This window comes from Mauremys reevesii, linkage group 11, assembly GCF_016161935.1.
Source record: "Mauremys reevesii isolate NIE-2019 linkage group 11, ASM1616193v1, whole genome shotgun sequence".
In the NCBI taxonomy this organism is placed as follows: Eukaryota; Metazoa; Chordata; order Testudines; family Geoemydidae; genus Mauremys; species Mauremys reevesii.
The window spans coordinates 29774738-29797929 of NC_052633.1; the positions used below are offsets into that span (position 1 = coordinate 29774738).

Genomic DNA, 23192 nt, shown 5'->3' on the forward strand with positions numbered 1-23192 from the left:
CCTCTCTAATAGCACAGTTACTTTGGAGTCATTTTATCAGAAAACTGGAGAGGAGCTGCCACAGAGATGGCCCTGGCCTCCTGCAAACTCCAAGTAAGAAGCTCCAAGGAGTTGAGCTACTGAAGATTTACATAAATTAAGCATCTGTCCCTTGAGCTGGATCCTGTGGTCTCTTCTCCCATTGTATGATTGATTTGCCAGTTGTTTGGACCGAAGCATTTTAATGGGCAACTTTATCCTCTCTTTATTTAAAAATACAATCTTTAATATCAAGTCTAGAGATGTTTTTGTAATTTTTTTCAAAAAAGATTACCCTATGTTGAAATGAAACATCAGCTTTTATAAATTACAAAAGAACTCTGACTCCCTCTTGTGACTGAGGAACAGAAAGCAAACAAACCTTCAAGTTGAAGTTTGTTTCATAGAGTGTGCAATATGTTATTCTTGCAAATGAGATTGCATTCAGAATGAGTTCCAAAAACCTTTCACCCATTGGAACTAGAGAGAATTAATTCAGATTAACTACATTCCAAATGGTTTCTTCCAACCTTAATAGCAGAGATTCCAAGGTGAAATGGATCATACTGCAGTGACAATAATATTGTGTTTGTGTTGTATGTCTGAGTGCCTTTGCTTTAGGGCCCATTGTGAATTTCACCTCATCTTTATTCCTGAAGCACTGTGTCTTAAGATAAATAGAAAATTGACCATCAAGTACCATTCCACCAGCCAAGGATTAGAGATGTTCCTCACACTATCTGTTCCCCCTGCAGCACGCCCCCTCTCCTCCCGGCCTCCAGAAAGCCATTACATGACCCCTATGTGAAGGTACAATGGAATGGGTGGTATAAAACTAACTATCCTGGCTTTATATCATCCACACTGGGGAAATCCTCAGCTGAACCTTTAGGACAGCTTTAATGTCATTTTATGCAGTCCTAGTGGTGCAAAGTGACCTTACAGGGACTGAAGTTCTTCTGCCCGATTATCAAGAGGTCTCCTCAGGAACCAACTAATGATAAGAACTGCAGCCCAATGTATGCAATTCCTCTTAGAATTTTCCAGCCTGTGTCAAGTGACTTGAATTTTTTTTAAACAAAAAAACAAAAACAAACAAAAAACTCTAGCTTTTATACCTATGTTTACATATTAAACATGCAGAAATAGCTTGCTGAATACAAGCAATGACCATTAGCACTGCCCGAAATTTCCACAGCTGTGTGGGCCTGCACTCAACACATCCCTCCTACCCATAGCCTTGCCCCTGAACACTCCTTATACCTGGGTTTGCAAATGGGTCACTGGAAAGTAGCCTTATGGTTGTTTTCCACAATGCTTCTCCTGGGGGAATTCCACCACAATTGGAGCCAGGGCTTTTAGGGCCCCTTTAGGTGACATAAAGGGGCTGGAGTGTATGTGTGGGTGAGTGGGGGGGAAGGATCTGTGGTGTCTGAGACTGACAATCCTATAATTTCAGCAGAAAGGAGAAACTACTCCTCATTCCTTCAGATCATCAAGAACCATCATTTCCACGGTACTAGTGAAGTAATGAAATCTCTTTTCTTATCCATACCTGGAGTGACCTAGTTTGAGATGACGGTTTCTTCCCTTATGTCTGGAGTGAGCTCGGCAAAGTTTTCAGTCAGAGATCTTTCCCAAATATTCCAAGAAATCTCCAGACAGAGAAGATGGCCACTGAGCTTACTGAGCCTCCTCAAAGGATTTTTCAGATGGCTGCCAGAATAAATAGGGACATGGGATTCTGTGTGGCCCACTTAGTGCTAATGAGAATCTGTGCAGAAAGGGACAATAACCATGTGTAACTATGCTGGAAAGAGCCATTTCCACAGTGAGTCCAATCCCCTCTTGACACCTGGAGGAAGTGATGACCTTGTGAGAGATGTTCAAGCAGAGGGCAGCCCCCAATCTGAAAGGGGAGCTTTACAATCATTAAGGAACATATACAGCACATTTGTGTTACTGATGAAGTTCATTTGTTATGAGGCCACTGTCAAGGTGTATCTGTCAAAACGAGTGACGTTCCTGCTTTGGCCATCTCTGCCTTTCCCATGACTTTTCTGAAAGTTATGCATCTGAAGCAAGTAATATCCCCCTGAGCAGAGGACGGTCCTCAAATGAACAGCATAACAGGGAGGGAAACATCTCCTCAAAAATGGTGTACATATAATAGGGCAAAACCTTCTGGTCTTCTTAAATGATTATGTCATTTCCTGCTATTCTCCCTATGGAGATATTTATTTTGTGATCTCAAACCCGGAGGCCTGATTCTTTGTTGAAATTTTCAATGTGCAGTTAAATAGAATATTATTTAGAATGAATTCTTGGGCAGTGCCCTTCCTGTCTAATGAGGAGTTGTTCTGCTGGGAAACTGCAAAGGCAAAAGATATATACAGGCTTTTATTAAAACAGGTTTTCTTCCTTTGTTTTTCCTCAGAGGCTACAAAGGACTAAAATAGCAAACTATAGGGAAAGTGGCCATGACAGTAAAAGATGACATTCAGGCCCACTCAGACACTGAGATGTAGAAAATGCTGCACCTTTTGGGACAAGTCAACAAAATAACAATACATTTTTACAACTGTGCTACTTTCCATTTGGTTGATAAGCAACACAGAAGTAATATTTTGGCTGATTTTCTGAACCACTAGGAGGGCATTAATGAGTGCATAGTATTATAGTGGAAGCATTCGTGCATACCTCTTGTAAACTTCTAAAACACAAAAGGATACATAGACTAAGGGACTTAAACTAATTAAATATCAATGGGGCCAGAAAGTGAGAGAGTGACTTTATAGCATCGTTGTGAGGACACTCGCCTAGATTTTGGGAGCACAGGGTTCAATTCCATTGTCCAACCAATATTTAATTACACAAAGTGGAACAGCTTCAACAGGACAGATTGAGAGGGACCCACCCAGCCTGAGGTTTAAGGGACTCACCTGGGATATGGAAGACCCAAGGTCAAGTCCCTACTCCAAATTTGGCAGAGTAGAGATTTGAAAACGGGTCTTCCACATCCCAGGAGAGTGCCAAAACCACTGACCTATTGGCTATAATGGGGTGGGGTGTCTCTCTTTCCCTCTTGACCACTTAACTCCAGAAGAGGGTTCACAGCTGTGACTCTGAAGCAGAGGTAGGTACCTACCTCCAGCCCAGAGCTAGGTGTTCAACTACCTTTTGAAGTACCTCAACCCCTGCTGGTGGCTGTCATCACATCATCTTGCAGACACATGATTCAGTAAAGCAAAAAATAGGAACAGAAGAAGTGTATCCTTAAGGAGTTGCTGTTCCCAAGCAGATCCATAGGCAGCCATGAAAACTATGTGTTCGTGTGGAGCTATATAGTGGCACATCTTGGATGCTCATCACCACCTTAGTTTCTTCCAAGATGGAGAATCCAAATCGATTTTAAAAATGACAGGTGTTCCCATAAATTTTGAAATGTTGATGCACGTTAATTATCCTGCATTGTATAAGACTGAAAGTCATTTAAGAAGAGATGTTATACAAAATCTGATCTCTTCGGTATTATTCATGTATGTTTACCTCCAAAAGTACTCTCTAACACCACCATCATTTAAAATCCAGTCATTCCATTGACTCTCAACATCCTTGGCAAGATATATACCTCATCATTCAGCAGAGACAGCTGAGTCAGCTGGGGTATTCATGCCAGTGCTGCTCTGCTCCAAGGATTATGTAGGGTGAGAGCAGTTTTAAAATTCATTTGTGACTCCACAGGCCCCCAGCTGATGGAGCTGCACCTCCTTTCCAGGTGGACTTAATACCAGCATGGGCCCACAAGCCGGGTTGCACCAATGGAAGTGAACATATCCTCTGGAACAAATGAAGTCAGGATGCATAAAATAAGGCCTTGTCTACATAATTATCAACTGAAGATTTTTGATTAACTCCTAGCATTTTTAACCATCCTATTACTATGCTGACAGCTTCAGATGTAAAGAAAGACAGTCTCACTACAGATGTGTGAATCACTGGTCTGGCTCTTATCAACACCCCCCTTGACTGCATAGCAGGGAGATTTAATCTAATCATGGTAGCTGGCAAGCAGAGTACACAGAATCGTAATAAAAATATACTATTTTAGGGCCAGAGCACAGCAAAAGAACAAAATGAGGCGCCTGTTACAAGAAGACTCAAAATCCTTATCTGGGCTAACAGAATTAGCTGTGGCCTGAGGAACTAATCTACCTTTTAGTTTGCTGAAACACCTGCTACATACTACAAGAGGAACTCAGCAAAAGTGAATTAGTTTCATTACATGGTATGTCAATAAAGAGATTTTAATCACTTCAGTCTAATCAGAATTTCAAATTTGATTTCCTTCAAGGAGGCATAAAAGAGCAATTCACAAACAAACAACTTACTCACCACTCCGTTAGAAGGAAAATCATAAATAGGAAGATCCAGAATCAGCACGGCAGCAGCATGCTCAAGAGGAAGACCAACAGTTCCAGAAGACAAACATTACTCCTAAACTTCATGATTAAAAACATCTTCACTTTTTAATTCTTTGTAGAGAATATAGGAAGACAAAAATATTAATAGAAAATATGATCGGAAACAAAAACTCACTACAATCTGATGTTTTTCTATATTACTACTCAAAATCATAAGTAATCTGCTATGATATTACTGTATGATTTACCAAATGCAGATAAAAATAGGTTGTACCTACTATCTCTAGATTAGAAGACTATATCTAGACAAGTTAATTTGTATTAACTTTGTGATAGTGGTTGATAATGCCTATTTTAATGATCATTTATTCCTTATACAGTAAGATTTAAGAGATTAACTAAGAAGTTCCCTGGAAGTCTGACAGCCTGTGATGTTTTTTATTTTCCTTCTTATTCATTTCCAAAAATTGTTTACCTGGGAAAGGGCAGAGCCACCAGACATCTTTGAAAACCTCATTTTTTCCTCACAGCCTCTCTCTCCAGCTTTCATCTATATATGCTTCACTTTTCTAATAGATCTTGTAGAGTAACAACTTGGGGGTGCTACTGAGGAAGGGCTATAGAATTAGGCCCTTAAAATTTAGGAAATGGAAAGGCTGCATATCGCTTTCTGTGAACTAGTGATAGATAAACATCCAGAGGTTCAGAGGTTCTCCAATAAGAAAAACATCCCAGCTGTGTGGTGCTTACATGGACGTTTTCAGCTTCGTCCAGCATTAGTCCATAGAATTTCTTACATCAGAGTGGCAAAAGCAAAACTACACACCAGTCATATTTCCTGCATACCCAGTCAAGATTCCCTTCAACTTCCTTTTTCTGAGTGTGGAACAAATGACCTGCAGAGTTCAAGTTTAAACCACATGACCAGAGTCTCCCCCAGTCCCATTCCATGTCCCTCTGACTATATCACATTTCAAATTCTATCTCCTCAGTCACTTAAGCCTCCCCTGCTTCCCCTCTATTGACTCAATGCATTATCAGCCCTTGAGCCGCCACGGCAGCGATACCACTGTAGCTGCTCTAGTACAGATCTCTTGTGTAAATCACGACTTGCACTGGTGATGCTTCTCGCACTTTGAAACCAGGGTAAGCAGCACTGATGATACCATGCTTTCCACAGTGCAGCATGTCTACACTAGGGGCTTGCACCAGGTGACCTATGTCAGTGTAGTTATACTGGTAGCTAAAAACCTTCATTTACACAATGTCTCATTCTTTCTCCTCATTTTTCCAAGCCTGTGCCGCTTCCCGCAGCTCCCATTGGCCGGGAACAGCGAACCACAGCCATTGGGACCTGCGGGCGCCCATACAATTGTAAACAAACGGTCCAGCAGCCCACCAGTGGCTTGCCCTGATGGGCTGCAGGTTGCACACCACCACTCTAGTGCCCCTGCTGTTAAAGTCACTATTTCTAATGTTTCTCCTTTTTTTAGAAAATGAGCAGCTAGCTAGAGACTTAGCGAGGTATGATAAGATCACTAGCCCTAATAGGAGGATTCCTTTGGCCTGTAACGCCCCAGCGATTTGGCATGTTTTGTCTGTTCATAGGCAGGTTTGTGTGATATTAAACAATGCTTCCAAAGTTTTAAAAGTTTCCCTAAGTATAGGACTGGGGGAGTGTGACTACACTGTCTTTATTGACACTGAGGACATGGCCTGTTTTCCTTGTGGGTGTCTGACTCATTTGGTTAATCAGTGCCCTAAAAAGAGGCAGGCTGCCCATAGGACTGGTGACCCTGTGCCTGGGCATATGGGGGTTTCTGAGCGTGAAGCACTGGGTGGGGTGGCTGTAGTAGAGATGAGGTCCCAACAGGCTCCAGATGTCTCTGGGCTTGTTAGTTCTGGGGAGTTAGTGCCCCCTTTACAACCTGGGGGAGAGGGATTACTGGATTTGTGGATGCTGACTCAGAGGCCTCTCAGCCTCAGCCTGACTGTGATTCTGGCTTGCTGGCAAAGCCCCAAAGTAAAACACAGCCATTGAAGGCAGAAGGAGCTCCATTTTCTGAGGGTGCTGAGAAACAGGCTAGTTTGGTCAGCGCAGTTGGGAAGCACGCTCTTGAAGGTGATTCTGACAGTGGTTCTTCGGTTAGGGTCATGGAAAATTCTCAGGTATTAGTTTTGCCTTCTCGGTCCCAGTAACCGCTCCCTCTGGTCTCTCTGACGTTTCCCCCTTGAGTTCAGCAGTGACCCTGACTCTGAGAGTGTGTGGGATGACGAACAGTAGTGCTTCTCCCATTGACATAACTACAGTGAGGTGGTTTAACTTCACTGACTGGAGAAGCTCTCCCATTGGCACAGTAGCATCTTCACTCAAGCACTACTGCAGCACAGCTACTCCAGTGCTGCTGCAGCGCCGTACATGTAGACAAGCCTTAAGGCAAAACTTAGACTATGGCTACACTTGCACTTCAAAGCGCTGCCGTGGCAGCGCTTTGAAGCGCTAAGTGTAGTCAAAGCGCCAGCGCTGGGAGAGAAGTCTCCCAGCGCTGTCCGTACTCCACCTCCCTGTGGGGAATAACGTACAGCGCTGGGAGCCGCACTCCCAGCACTGGGGCTTTGACCACACTGGCGCTTTGCAGCGCCGCAATTTGCAGCGCTGGAGAGGGTGTGTTTTCACACCCTGCTGCAGCGCTGCAAATTTGCAAGTGTAGCCATGGCCTTAGATTAGAGGTGAGAAAATCTGGTTTTGTTGTCTGCTCAGAATACTATGAGATGTGTCTCTGAGTTTGACAAACAGAAGCAGTAAAGATTGAAAAAAAAACTGATGGTCAAAGCACATGTCTCTTTGAGCAATGGAAATGTTGGGAATTAATTAATATAGGAGAATTTCATGGTTTTATGGAGGTTTCCCCTCCCTCCCCCCCCGTATCCATCTTTTTCTTATTTTTTTCTGAGGAGTTCTGGTCTGATGGATAATTTTCTATGCAGTTCTCCAAATGTGAATGGGTGCAGGAACATTAAAAAAAACAAAAACCTCTTTTTGAATACCTGTCCGAGAAAAAGCTGGACATTTCTTTTTTGCAAGAGATGCACACCCAGGCAGGCAACCAAAGCCACTGACTTACTGGGGTTTTTCAGAGTCATGGTTCCACTCCAAGTGCAGGAGTTTCCACAGAGTGAAGCCAGATTTGGTGGTTGTGCATGAAGTTGTTCCAGGACATGTATTGACAGTTCAAGCTACTTTTGAGTAACATCTTTTCTTTATTAATGTCTATGGTCCTGCTGTAGGGAAAGACGGGGTGTGAGATTTTGGCAGGCCATTTGGCAAATTGTTTGGTAAGTGATATTTTAATTTTGGGGGGGTTACTTTAATTGTACTCTTAATGAGAGATTGGATAGGAATCATTTAGGACAGGGGTCTCAAACATGCGGCCCGCGGAGCTCTTCCCTGCGGCCCGCGGAGCTCCCCCAGTTACTTCCTGTCGCTGCCAAACTCCCCTCACCCCCGCCCCCCTCCCCGAGTTATTTTCTGTGCCTAAGCTCCCCGCGCGCTGCTCCCCAATGTTTGGGGACGGGTCTCTCCCCTGGCCCCACCTGCCGCCCCCATGCGCCTCCCCCCAGTGTCTCCCGGCCCCCACTTGCTGCCCCCTCACCGCCGGGGAGCCTGCCCGGGAGCTCACGCTGACTCCACTCCTCGGCTATGCCGGCTTCCGGCATCACCTGCTGCCGCAGGGTCCTAGCGCCCCCCTGCACTAGGGCCAGAGCAGGCTGCCCTTCCCCTGCACCTTCTGCCCTAGTCCTGAGCCTCTCCAATGCCTCAAACCCCTCACCCTCAGCCCCACAGCCCTCACCCCTGCACCCCCTCCTATCCCCAAACTCCGTCCCAAAGCCTGCACCCCCACACCCTGCCGCAGCCTGGAGCCTGCACTCCAGACCCCCTCCCCCACCCAAACTCCAGCCCAGGGCCTGTACTCCAGACCCCCTCCCCCACCCAAACTCCCTCCCAGAGCCTTAGGCAGTAAATCTAAGTGCGTGTTTTGTCCTTTGAGTGAGGTGCATTACTGAGTGTATATATTTATTAAAACTGCTTGGAAATGACTTCGTCCAAAAAAAGAACATTCATGGAAGAAAAGAGAGTTTTCCAAGACAAATGGGAGAATTTATATTTTTTCACAGAGGTAAAAGATAAAATTCAATGCCTTATTTGTCAGCAAACGATTGCTGTTCCCAAGGAGTATAACGTGCGTCGGCACTATGACACGATGCACCGTGAAAAATATGATGCATTCACCGGAAAAATCTGAGAGGAAAAAGTTCAGCAACTTAAAGCAGCATTTGCCAAGCAAAGAAATTTATTTTCAGGGATTAACAAGTCTAGCGAAGATTCAGTAAGAGCAAGTTTTGTGATAAGTGAAATGATAGCTAAATCATCGCGACCTTTTACAGAAGGCTTATTCATAAAAGAATGTCTTATGAAGGCCAGTGAAATTTTATGTCCTGATAGGAAGAAAGTTTTTGAAGGCATAAGCTTGTCTGCAAATACAGTTGCCTGCAGGATAACGGATTTAGCTGATAATGTGCAAAAACAATTGATTCAAATGGCAAAAGACTTTGAAGTATTTTCAATTGCTCTTGATGAGAGTACAGATGTATCAGATACCGCACAGTGTGCAGTGTTCATTAGAGGTGTGGACTGCAATTTGAATATAACTGAAGAATTGCTAGACTTAATACCACTGAAGGGTACCACAACGGGACGTGACATATTTCAAGGATTGGAAGAATGCATTGAAAAAGCTGCGCTGCCATGGAACAAACTCGTATCTTTGGCTACGGACGGTGCGCCATCAATGTGCTCTGAAAACATTGGTGTGGTTGGATTATTGAAGACCAAACTGAACAGCCTCAATATACCAGGAATTAGCTTCACCAGTATACATTGTATTTTGCACCAAGAAGCCCTGTGTAGTAAAAGTCTACAAATGAAAGAAGTTATGGATGTAGTTGTTAAAACTGTTAATTTTATACGCACGAGGGCTGAATCACAGACAGTTCACTTCTTTTCTAGCAAGTATGGACAGTGAATATGGGGAACTTCTGTATCACACTCAAGTTAGATGGCTGAGTCGTGGAAATGTTTTGAAGCGTTTTTTTGCACTTAAAGAGGAGATTGATTCCTTCATGAAAATGAAAAACAAGGAGGTTCCACAGCTTGCTGATTCCACTTTTATCTGCAACCTTGCTTTTCTAACAGATGTAACTGATCACCTGAATGCACTGAACTTGAAACTTCAGGGTAGAAAACAGGTGATAACACAGATGTATGACAGTATTAAGTCATTCAAAGTCAAGCTTACTTTATGGGGGAAACAGCTGACTGCTGGCAATTTGGTCCATTTCTCAACTCTGAATTCCTTAGGAAAAGTTGAACCCAAATCCTTAAAAGAATATGCAGAGATCATTTCTAACTTACACAAACAGTTTGATGTGCGGTTTAAAGATTTCAAGGCACTTGAACCACATTTTCAACTTTTTTCCACACCATTTGCTGTTGAAATTGACAATGTTGCAGAGGAAATGCAGATGGAGTTAGTGGAGCTTCAGTGTGACACGATTTTGAAGCAGAAGTATACAGATGTTGGAATTCCAGAATTCTACAGGTTTCTTTCACAAGAAAGATTTCCCATGTTATTCTCTGCTTCTGCAAGGATAATGGCAATGTTTGGAAGTACATATATATGTGAACAGTTTTTCTCTTCCATGAAGATTAACAAATCTGTGTTAAGGTCAAGGCTCACTGATGAACATTTGCAAGCAACACTGAGATTGGTTTCGTCTCAGGATATCAAACCTAATATTGATGCTCTGGTTGATGCAAAACGCTGCCAGCTAAATGGCCAAAAATGAAATGACTGTCAAAATTAGCACTGACGTTTCACATTACAGTTAAAGAAGTTAATAAAAAAGTTAATAAATTAACTTTTAATAGCATACTATATTTTAATACTATACTACTATATTACTCTTCATTTTTTTTTCTGCCTACCTCCAGGCGCTTCCCGCCGCCAAACAGCTGTTGGTGGCGCTTAACACTTTCCAGGAGGCAGGGGGGAGGAGCGGGGAGCCGCGCGCTTAGGGGAGGAGGTGGAGAAGAGACAGGGCAGGGGCGGGGCCTCATGGAAGGGGTGGATTGGGGGTGTGGCCAGGGGCAGCAAGGGGGCGTGTCAGTGATGCGGCCCTCGGGCCAATGCACTAGTCCTCATGCGGCCCTCGGGGTCATTTGAGTTTGAGACCCCTGATTTAGGACCACATCTGCTCAGCAACTTGCACCTCTTTTACAGGCTTCTTACCTGACTGATGTGTGGCAACATTTTCACTCTTACACACAGCAATACATCTGGTTGAGTACTAGTGGCAGTTCCTTCTCTGTGGCCTTTTTGAACCATTATTATGTTTTTACTGATCATTTGTCTCATTTTCTTTCTAGCTGTATTGTCCCTACCAGCATTTCAGATCATGTCTTGGTCTTATTTGCGTTGTCTCTTCCTTCTATTCAAGACCATTGTCCATACTGGCATTTTAAAGCTCATTTTTTACATGATTTCACTTTTTGGGGGAGCCTGGCGTGCCTCGAAGGATGTTTTTCCCTCCTTGAAGCCATAGAGGGAGGTGGGTGGGCACTGGTAAAGCAAGTGCCAGCTCTGGCCAAGGCCATAGACGTTATCTAAGAACTGACAAACTCAGAGCTGGAAACCAAAGCAGCTGTATGTTAGTTTTGTTCAAAATAGGTATTAGTCATATAAGAATGTATTTAGTGTTCAAATTCCATGAAATGCTTGTAACTTGCTGCATGCATTAATCTCACTTGTAGTGCCTCAATTCCATGCTACAAGGTAAAATATATGTTTGTTTTATTATTGGAAAAGTGCCTGCTCTGAACTTGAACTCAGACAGGAAGAGTGGTTCCCCCCCACCCTTCCCGGAGGACTATCAAAATGAAGTGGGCCATTACAGGACAAAAACTTTGTTAATTGCCCCATCCACCCATGGAGAAGTAGGTGCAAAAGGCCTCATCCCATCAGTTTTAATGCTGGAAAAGGGAAATAAAAATAGCTGAATGAAGATTTTTCATCTCTGTCCTATTTGGGCTTTCACAAGGGCTGGAAAAAGCAGAGATTACTAGTGTTGACCTTCGTTATGCCCTAAAAAGACATACAATGCTGACAGATTACTCTCTCTCTGTGGCACCTTTGAATCACAGAATGAAATTCATTTGTATATACATGCTGGAACTGAAGTTAGGTTTACTGACCTGTTGCCAGGATCAGGCTCTTTCCCCTGGAACAGCAGCACCAGACAGCCAGCAAAAGGGAAAATCCTTGCACGCCTGAGTCCAAGAGCTATGACAGTGGCCAGGAGAAAGGAGAACCTCTGAGTCCAGTGGAGGAAACTTTCATGTGCAGTACTGTTCACATGACTAAAAGCCCTACCTCCTCCGATCTCAGCAGGAATAGTAATAGCTATGATGCTTAGCTCTTAAATAGGGCTTTTCCCCAGAGATCTCCAAGTGCTTTACAGAGGAAGACAAGTATCATTACCTCCATTTTACTAATGAGGGAAGTGAGCCACAGAGAGATGAAGTGATCTGGCCAAGGTTGCTCAGTAGGCAGAGTGCAGGGACTATAACCAAGGTCTCCTGAATCCCAGTCCAGTGCAAGCCCGTTGGACTGTTCCAGGTATGTCAGAAGCTTGGTAAGATATCTGTGGACCAGTCCATTAAAGATGAAGTCATTTAGGGCCCAATGCTGCACACATTGAAGTCACTCGTAATTTGGCCATTAATTTTGATGAGTTCAGGTTTGTGGCCTTAGATTGCAAGTGCAATAAGGAAGGGACCAATTTCCTTGTGATTTGTAAACCATCAAGCACAATATCCACACCTCAGTAAGTCAAAATGAGCAAATGCTACTACTGTTACTGACTTTAGAAACACTGGAGGTGACACTGAAGACAGAGACCTCACACGCAATGGGATAGACTCTCAAAATGGGGCACAGCTCCTTTGTGCCAGTGAGATGAGGTAAAGGGGCTACAATCTTCTGAGCATTTGTTGCAGGAGAGTGGGGGAACTCTCTATCGGTGCATCTGTGATACTGCTGGCCCTGAGCCTCTGCCTTCAACTCTCTTCCCAGGATAGGAGGCATGTTGGGCGGGGTAAGGGGAGCATGGTGGAGCAGTGTTCAGTTCCACTAATCCTCAACTAAATGTAGGATCCATTGAGGATCATACATTGATGGCAGGGCTACCGGAACAATTTTTATAGTGGGGGCGCTGAGAGCCATTGAACAAAACTGTAAACCCTGCATATAATGGAAACCATTTCAAGACAGGGGATGCGGCAGCACCCCCCACAACCCTATTTCCAGCGCCTTTGATTGATGGTGCAACCTAGAGCTTCCTGGTAACAGCTGTATGTTGCATCAGGGCTTGGGCTGGCCCCTAGAACCAAGAGCTGGACCTGGCTCCAAGTACCCCTGGCCCTCACTTCTTCTGAACTGAGCAAAGCCCTGACTAGAGAATCTAGACCATTATGTGCAATTGTAAATTAAAAAAAAAAAGTTGGAAAGACATTCCTCAAGTAGTCAATAATGTACTGGAAACGGAAGACAAACTGCAATTGGATCCAAAATTAGTACTAATGAGCATAATTCCAGAAAATCGGCCATCACTGCAGAAACCACAAAACTCCTATTAATAGTATTCTGATGTGCCAAAACTATCATTACAAAGAAGTGGAAATCCCCTACCAGCCAACAGTAAAACAGAAGTGATGACTCAAGGTATTGCATGCTGTGAAATAAATGAAAACATTTTATATGTAGATTTATAAAAAATGCCCCGTCAAATTTGTTACACGAGAACCCTTGATTCATTACTCAACATAGTATTAACTTGCAACATGAGATCTAAGTCTTTCACAGTGAAGTAGATATATGCTACAACTATTATCTCTATTCGAGAACTAGTTTTTTTTTAAATGTACAAACTGTAACAAAAACACTCTCTAAGAGATGACACCTCCTGTAAAAAATTTTAAATGGTTGCATGATTTTGTGCTATAGGCATATAGCACCAACCCAAAATGTGGGGAAACACATGACTGTGAATCAAATCATAAACAGTATATAGTATTAGTTTAATATTCTCTTAGCAAAGCTTCATCGCCTTTTGCCCAACCTGATACTCTTCCTGTATTTGTGCTCTGTTGAACACCAGCAAGTTCACGGCTTCCTGTGTGATAGTGATAACATCTGACTTTGTTGTTGGCTGCTGGAGTGGAGGGGAAGACAATGCCCTTTCACCTGTCTAAAGCAGCACAGAGCTTATCAGATCCTCTCCAGATACCGTTGAAGGAAATGGGCCGGGACGGCTGGCCCCACATAGGAAACATATAAAAAAAAATGTCCTGTGGTAATCTTTTTTTAATGCCATTAGAAAAGCACCTTTGCAAAATTTAGTCCTAGACAGTGGCATTTGTACAAGATAATCTGAAGTAAAAGAACAGGAGAAAGCATTATATACAGCACATTAAACTTAGGTTCTTTTCTTCTTAAGTGATTTTATAGTCACACATAGCAAGCGTGCTTCACATTATGGTGCCAGAATAAATTGTTCTTCACTATTCTTCCTCCTCTCTGTTTCTATAGTGGACCGAGCCTTCAAAGGTCATACATTGTGTGAAACATTATAAGCCTCCTTTTCTCTCAAATAGTACATTTAGGATTTTGTTAATATACTAGGAGTTCCCGCCAAGTTATGGTCAAGCACATTTCCTTTAAATGACCATAAAAGAAAACACATGTCCAGATGACTATTAGGACCATCTCGGAATGTCCCAGTACAGCAATCTAGATAATAGTCATACTCTAAACTGGTAAATAAAGGACTACACGGTTTAATAAAAGTATAACTCTGTAGAACAGATCACATATAAGTCAATTAACAGTAAAAATGATAAAAGGGCATTGACAAATCAAACTTGAGTCTGAATATTTTTTTTTCATATCATTGTTACCAAGGCACACTTGAACTGATAACTAATTGAGATTAAAGAAACAAACTCTCTCTTTCATTTTGTTTACTTTGTGCATTTGACAACACTTAATTTATAATCAGTTTCACTGCTTCCTGTATACAGGGCCTGATCAAACTTCCCATTGACATTACTAGAAACATTCCCATTGACTTCAATGGAACTGGATTGGGAGAGAAACACACTTTAAAAAAAACCAGGATGTAATTGACAAAACAAAAAATTGCAGTGGGACTCAGGGTCAGACATAGCACCAGAAATGACAGAACTTTCATTTTTTAATTAACAATATTTCGAGCTGGTGGTGTCCTTTTACCTTTACATATTTATTAATGTTACATTTCACTCTCAGAATCCTAAATTCTTTCCAGAAACAAACCTGTCAATACAATAACAGAATTGAACTGTGAAATAATTTAGAAGTCAGGAAATGGTGTTGGAATGCATATGAAACACAGGAGTGATGGTAAAACTGAACTTTATTCCCTGACCTAGTTACCTGACATGGGTCAGGATTACAAAAGGTTAGTGCCCGTTTCATGACAAGGGTCAGTATCCACTTATTCTAGAGAACCTTGGAGGATTGAGAAACTGGCTTTGCAGGAAACCTTAAGAACAACCAAGCTTAGAGAGAAAGATTAGATTGAGGTTTATGTTCCTTCCATTATTGTAATTTGAGTTAACTATAAAGCCAAATCCCAGGAAGAGAGAGGTATGTGAACTATAGGCAGTGTGTGCAGAGTCTGATCAGAGAAGGTGGGAACCTCACTTAATCACATTAAAGATTCATGCACAACCTTAACTCTGCTTCATCTATACCAGGGGTGGGCAAACTTTTTGGCCCAAGGGCCACATTTGGGTATGGAAATTGTATGGCGGGCCATGAATGCTCACAAAATTGAGAGTTGGGGTGCAGGAGAGGGTGAGGGCTCTGGCTGGGGGAGCAGGCTCCAGGGATGAGGGTTGGGGGTGCAGGAGAGTGCTCTGGGCTGAGACCGAGGGGTTTGGAGGGCAGAAGAAAGGATCAGGGCTGGGGCACGGGCTGGGCATGCAGGAGGAGGTCAGGAGAGCAGGATCTGGGCAGCACTTACTTCAAGCCACCCATGGAAGTGGCAGCATGTCTCCCTTCTGGCTCCTAAGCAGAGGTGCCGCCAGGCAGCTCTGCGCATTGCCCTGTCCGCAGGCGCCATCCCTGCAGCTCCCATTGGCAGGGATGGTGCTTGGGGTGGGGGCAGCATGTGGAGCCCCCTGGCTGCCCCTACACATAGGAGCGGGCCGGGGGTGGGAACATGCCACTGCTTCCGGGAGCCACAGCACACACAGAACAGGGAAAGCCCATGACCATGCTCCCGACAGGAGCTTGAGGACCAGAATAAAACATCTGAAGGGCCAGATGTGGCCCCCGGGCCATGGTTTGCCCACCCCTGATCTATGTACACCCGTGGTAAGGTTTTACATCCACTTTGCAAAGCTGTAAGGGACTACACAAGAGTTGTAAAAGCAACAGAGATCCAATACTCTTTCCTCCAACAGTACACTCTAACATTATGCAGCCTTTTATTACATCATTAAATACCTGCACTTACAGTAACTCCTCACTTAAAGCCGTCGGTTAACGCTGTTTCATTGTTATACGTTGCTGAGCAATTAGGGAACATGCTCGTTTAAAGTTGTGTAATGCTCCCTTCTAATGCTATTTGGCAGCCACCTGCTTTGTCTACTGCTTGCAGGAAGAGCAGCCCGTTGCAGCTAGTTGGTGGGGGCTTGGAATCAGGGTGGACCAGCAGCCCCTATCAGCTCCCCCTAAGTTTCCTGTGCAGCAACTGCCCAGCAGGCTAGCAATTGCAACTGTCCCTCCCCCCAGTGCCATGTGCTGCTCCTGCCCTCTGCCTTGGAGCTGCTCCCAGAGACTCCTGCATGCTGTACAGGGGGAGGAGGGAAGTGGGGGGCTAATGTCAGGATGTCCCCCTCCCCCTGCTCCCCATCTTCCATAGAGCGGGGGGGACACACCAAGGCTCAGGACTGAGGGAGCTTGCAGCAGCTGCAGTCTCAGCAAGCTGATCTAATTAACAAGGCAGTGTACTTAAAGGGGAAATGAGCATATCTCCCTCCATTCCTGCTGCCTTGTAGAGTGAGAGAGTTAACCCTTGAGGGCTCAGCCAATTGCTAGTTCATCATTTAGCAGTAAGGGAAATATCCCACCCTCTGACTCCTCCACCTCAACCAAGCTTCACAATCATCATCATCACTGTGTACCAGTATTAAATTGTTTGTTTAAAACTTATACTGTGTGTATATGTATACATATACATACACATACATTTGTCTGGTGAAAAAATTTCCTGGAACCTAACCCCCTCATTTACATTAATTCTTATGGGGAAATTGGATTCATTTAAGATCATTGCGCTTAAAGTCGCATTTTTCAGGAACATAACTACAATGTTAAGTGAGGAGTTACTGTATGCATAGTGGTCACAAAAATAATGAGACTGGCCTAAAAGTGATGAGATTTCTTCTCTTTTTTAAATTGTGGTTTGGTCCGTATCCTAGCTTTGGAACTCCCCATGACCACACCCAGGGTACAATGAGTCAGTTACAGGGTAAAAATTCAATCTTAATGTATGCCAAGTATGCACATAAAAATGCAAGCCTCGGCTCCACCCAGCACCTGCTCTCCAAATTCCCCCCCTCCCCTCAACCAGATCCCTGGTGGCTCCTCTGAGGCTGGCTCTGTCAACCTCCCCCTCCCCATCCCAGCATGATCTCATGGCCCCTCAGTACCCCAGCAGTCATCCCTTGTCTCCAGCCTGCAGAGGAGATGGCTCCTCCTGGTCTCTTACTTACATGAACTCCCTCTTCCTGCACTGTGATGGTGAGGGTGAAAGCACTGCTGCCCAGCTCTGCTCTGCTGCACCTGTTCCAGAACTCCACCCCTCTCAGAGCACAGGAATGCACCTGAACTGCAGGCAACAGCTATGGCTGCCTGGCTGGAGCACAAGTAGCACAGAGGCCTCTAGCGGCTGAAGGAGCTATTGCAGGCAGTTTGGGCAAAATTCCTGAGCTGCCTGAGTTCTCTTGCAATAAAGGGAGATTGCAAAATAGACCCAAAATTACTGCACTTGTGATAATATCCTGCATGTTAACAACACTGCATCTGTAGTATTTAATAGTTCTGTGCAGTGCTTTTTGTGTGTGTCTGTGAGAGAGAGAGAGAGAGAGAGAGAGGCACTGCATCAAAGTCTGAGCTATGTACTATTTGGGTTTTTTTGGTTTATTTATTTTGGCTAGTAAAACTGCATGGAAAGAATGTAGCTAGAGAGGTCTGCTGAACTGGTATCCGCTTATTAATTTAGAACCTACTGCCCAGTTCTCAAGAGTTCACAGAAATCATTGGCTGTTTTTGTTGATTGGTTTGACAAAAACCTATACCCAAAATTTATCATATTTGTATTGCAGTAACACCTAGCAGACCTAACCAAGATCAAGGCCCATTGCAGTAGACACAGTAGATACCCCTAAGAAGTGACAACCTGAACAGACAAGGTGAACAAAAGAGTGGGGGAAAAGGAAACATTACCCCTATTTTACATTGGGGAACACAGGCCCAGAAAGGCTAAGTCAGAGGCGCTGGAACAATTTGTATAGTGGGGGTGCTGTGAACCATTGAACCAAACTGTAAATCTTGTATATAATGGAAACCACTTCAAGTCGGGGGGTGCTGCAGCACCCCCCACATCCCTAGTTCCAGCACCTATGATCTAAGTGACTTGCTTCAGGTCACACAGGAAGTCTGTGGCCAAATGGGAAAATTAAACCAAATCTCCTGAGTCCCAGTGTGGTTGCTAAACCACAAGACCATCCAACCTGTCAAGTCTTAATATATTGACCTGATAGTTTTCAAATACGTTAAGGGCGGTTATAAAGAGGACATTGGTCAATTGTTCCCCATGTCCACTGAAGGTGAGACAATAGTAATCGGCTTAATCTGCAGAAAGCAATATTTAGATTAGATATTAGGAAAAACTTTCTAATTACAAGGTAGTTAAGCTCTGAAAGAGGATTCCAAGGGAGGCTATAGAATCCCCCTCACTGGAGGTTTTTAAGAATAGGCTGGAGCTATACAACACCTATCAGGGGTAATCTAAGGTTTACTTGGTCCTACCTCAGTGCAAGTGGCTAGACTTGATCTCTCAAGGTCCTTTCCAGCCCTACACTTCTGTGATTCTGTGTAGATACTTATAGACAATGTTCAAGTCTCTTAACCTGCTCTTTGTTAAACTAACTAGATTGAGCTCTTTGAATTTGTCACTATAGGGCATGTTTTCTAATCATTCTTGTGGCTCTTCTCTGAACCCTCTTCAATGTATCATGCATGGGCATTGCTCCCCTTTCAGTGAATAACTGATTTTAATGGGAGTTAGGTGTCTAAATACCTTTGAGGATCTAGGCCAAATGCTTATGCAAAGATCTGCTTAACTTCTTTAGAAACTATACTGAACTATTAGGATAACTGGTATTTCTTGGTTTCAAATCAGGATGGAAATACAGCATGAAGAGGGAGAGGGGTGTTTCCCCGTCTCCATAAAGGGGGTTTTTTTTCCTCCTTTTTTTTCCCCCCAGGACAGATCGATTATAACAGGCAGCTTAAAAATCCTTAAATTTCATAGTCCTGGCACCAATTTGTTTTATTAGATTTACAGTTAGTGGCTAGGACAAGTCCAAGTTTTTTGTTCCTATTATAATTATTATTTTATAACTTTTAGAACATTATGAACAATGAGAGGGAAGCTTCTATTTACCATAAATACTCCCCTTGCACTCTGGGCTTGCTTCTAAGTGAGGCACTGCTAGAAGTGGAGGCTTCTTAAACTGGAAATGGTAGTATGAACTTAATGCTGGGTCTTTGGGGAATTGTAGTTTAGTAACTGGGCAGCGGTTTTATTCCAGACATTGTGCTTTGTGATTCACTGGCTCTGTTAAGAATGTAATTTTATTAGAGGTGTATAGATGTGAACACCAAATTCAGCCTAGAGTGGACAGTTGTGATGGTAGTATACATACAGCTGGCTTTCTGAGAATCTACTGCAAGAGAAAGGACATCCCCCCCCCAAATATCTTTCACATAGGGTGACACCTCATCAACTGGCAGAATTACCAGGAAACTCCATAAACTGTACTCTGTGGAGTTTCCACTCCTCTAAGTCAGAGTAACCACAGACATAGGGAAGACTGTTGTTCCTGTTTATATACTTCTACAGTAATTGGAGGAGCACTTAGTATGTATAAATACAGCTTAGACCATGACCCTGTGCAAGAGAAACCCTGTAAAATGGAGTCTCTGGGGAAACCCCAGCTAGAGGAAGCACTTGTATCATGGTTCCATCAAACCACGCAGTAACAATAGAACAACTTGGGAGAGATCTTTGGAGGAAAATCCTTGGGTTTTCCTGCCATATAGCCTCCTCATGTAGCTTTTACCCCCAGGGGAGCAGTGATCTGGCCTAGCGATCTCATATGTCCTATCTGCATCAAACAACATTACATTAAAAAGATGCCATCAGAAAAGCAGCATGATCATTTCACTTTGTATTTGCATCTTATATGAGAAATGAAGAAAACTGTAAGTCATGTGAGTCTTAAAACTTTTCTCAGCACCGTCACCCCAATATTTTGTTAATTATTTACCAACTGTGCTCTGACTAGAACCTGAAAAATATAAAATACAATGTAAAATAAGTAATAAAAATATGATCAGAACAAATTTATAGTCTTTGCTTTCCTAATAACGTATCACTGTATGGTCCTCCTAAAACTGCACTACTTAAGTCAATGGCAGTTTTGAGATTGATTTCATCAGTGCAAGTTCAGAGTCCTTTTATAGCCAAAATTATTACTTACTTTCACAGTTCATGGAAGTATAAGTCTCAGCCTCCTTTGTGCCTGAGAGCACCACAATTGGCACCAGTAGGAAAACTGTTTTCTTAGCATTACTACATAGATCCTTCACAGACTAGTAGGTAGGAAATGGATGGAGAGGAGCATGGAATGACCAGAGCCTCAAGCAGTAAAAACAAGTCAGGCAGTAAAACTGAGCTGGTGAGAGGGAGTAAACTGCACTCTCTTACTTCCATTCTGGGCTAAGGGTGAACCATAAAAGGAATTGAGACTCAGAAAACCATTTCCCAGGGCTGCTTCTGGCATGACATGTCTAAATCCCACAAATTACACAGGGCTATATTTAGGTCTCAGTCTAGTCCTAAGTAAAACTACTAACACCAAATTTAGGCTATGATCCTGCAAACTTTTACTTGTGTGCGCAAAATGTTAAGACTGTGTGAAGTCCTACTGATTTCACTAAGATTAAAGTTAAGCACATGCATAAATGTTTGCAGGACTGTGTCTTTATACACACCAAAAAGTTACCACAAGTGCCTTATGCTATTTTTAACTGGAATTTCTGAATGTATCCATTTAAATTAAGGTGCGTGTAACCGGTTGTGCTCACCACTGTGGTGTCTCCTGTTGGTCACTCCAGGAATTACCTCTATCCTAGCCATGGAGCACCCTCTGCGGTTGTTGTTCCACCTGCTGCCTGCTCTGCTGTGCTGTCTGGGACCCGTGTTGCTCCATGCCCCTGCTCTACTCTCCCCACTTCTGGGGGTATCAGCAGTCCTCAGTCTGCACCTGCCTTCGTGGCAACCTGCCACTCCAAAGTCTAGTCCCTTGCCTCAGGGACAAGGCACAGTCCATTGGCCACACTCCTCCATGGTAAGGTGTGGTGTAAGGGGAGGACCCAGGCCTACCCACTACTCTGGGCCCCAATGCAGGTGGACCCTCTAGCAGCAGCCTCCCACTACCCTCCTTCTGTCTCCTCTTCTCCCTGTGTACCCTGGGCCACTTCCCCTTGGCCCGTGCACCTTCTTGGCTCTTTTAATCAGAGGCTGCCGCCTGGCAGATAACAAGCGGAATTTTTTCTCTCTGCTCCCCTGAGCCCTGCTCTAGCCTAGGTGCTCTGTCTATAGAGAGCCAGTACTTCTCCCTTTCTTGTCAGAAAGCGACTCCTGTCTCCTCTACTTTGCAGCCTTTATATAGGGCCCAGCCTGGCCCTGATTCACTGCCTTTCTGCCCTTCTCTGATTGTCTGGGTTCTGCACAGGCTCCTCCAGCCTGCTTTAACCCCTGCTCTGCCAAAGTGGAGCAACTGTCCCACTACAATGTGGAATAAACAAAGGGAGAAAGATATTCCATAAAAGAGCTTTATTTAAGGGTTCATACTCATGGCAGTAGAATATACAATTTTTAAGAATAAATATATCCAGAAATGAAGCTGAATAATGTCATAAAGGGATAAATCTGTCAGATTGCTAGTATATCCTATAGTTATGATGATTATTTCTCTTATTCAGCAAAATAAAAGAAAATACATTTAACCATAACATCAACAAGGGAAAATATATTGTTTTAATTCCTTGGGAATAATTGGTAGTACTGTACAGCTCCCCCCCCCCTTTTTTTTTTTCCATTTTCCAGTTGCATCTTGGTGGTGTGACATGGTGAACAACTGTTTAACATCAGGTCATAAAAATGAGTAATTGTTAAAAATAGTGTACAGAAATTAAGCAATGGACACATTTGTACAGATACTCAAAGGTATTTAGTCTCCTAGCTTCCATTTGCTCATTCTGGTCAATTGCTTTCAAGGGAAGTAAAGCACCTAAATACTTTTGAGGATCAGGCCATAGAGTCAGTCTTTACTGTCATTTGTGATGGGAGAATGTGAGGCTTTTGCAGACTGTAATTGGCTGGAACGCTTATCAGTGACCATGTGATTAAAGGCTGTGTCATAATGCATATGCAGAAGGGAGCATCAAATTAAGGTTGTATGGGGCATATTTCTGGCATTTCCTTACTTGTCAGTAGTTGATACTGCAACCTTGATGTTCTTTTAACGTATTTGTGGATAGGGTTGTTTGTTTTGTGTGCATGTATGTGTAATGTCCTAGGTTTAAATAAAAAGAGCCAGATATTCCATCATGTGACATCTTATTAACAACTGGATGATTCGTAAGCGGGGTTGGAACCTTTAGAGCTACCTCACAGACCTCTGCCATTTGAGCTAATGACATAACTGAAAGCAGTAGTAGGTTGTCATCCTCTATGTGGACCAGCACTAGAGGTGGGTGAGACACACTTTGCCAGTGAGTTTCACATATATTTGCTGACAGCAGAGGAAAGGTGGGACTCAAGCATCTTGGGTTCCATTCCAGATTTGGAAGAGAGTATTCTAGATAGTCACAGATCAGAGCCATCCTGTTTTGTCCACTCCAACCCTGTCCATGCCCTATCACCTTCCCACCTCTGGTTCCTTGTCCCAGTGCCATTCTCTTTGCCTTCCCAATCCCTGTCTCCCTTCCTCACGTTTCTCATCCCAGTCCCAGTCTCCTGACCCAGTCAGTCCCAGTCTCCCCCTCTGGATGCCCCATTCAAATCCCAATTTCTGACATTCTCAGCCCCTTTCTACTTGCCCAAACAATCACAGTTCCCGCCTCACGGTCCCTCATCAGTCTGCCTCTTCCTCCCACCAAATTTTAACAGTGGCAATTACCTTCTCTCCACCTAATTCCCTCTGCAACCTCTCTTTCCCCAACACCGGTT

The 23192-nt window shown here is 43.5% G+C and overlaps 1 protein-coding gene across 1 annotated transcript in view; it reads right to left on the minus strand.

Moving 5' to 3' along the window:
• The window catches only part of LOC120374264, a 280532-nt gene extending 260077 nt beyond the window's left edge, over positions 1 to 20455 (minus strand). The window contains exon 1 of the mRNA XM_039493641.1: positions 20437 to 20455. The gene's annotated coding sequence lies outside the window, so the exon portion shown is untranslated. The remainder of the gene's footprint in view (positions 1 to 20436) is intronic.
• Between the last annotated feature and the right edge of the window lie 2737 nt (positions 20456 to 23192).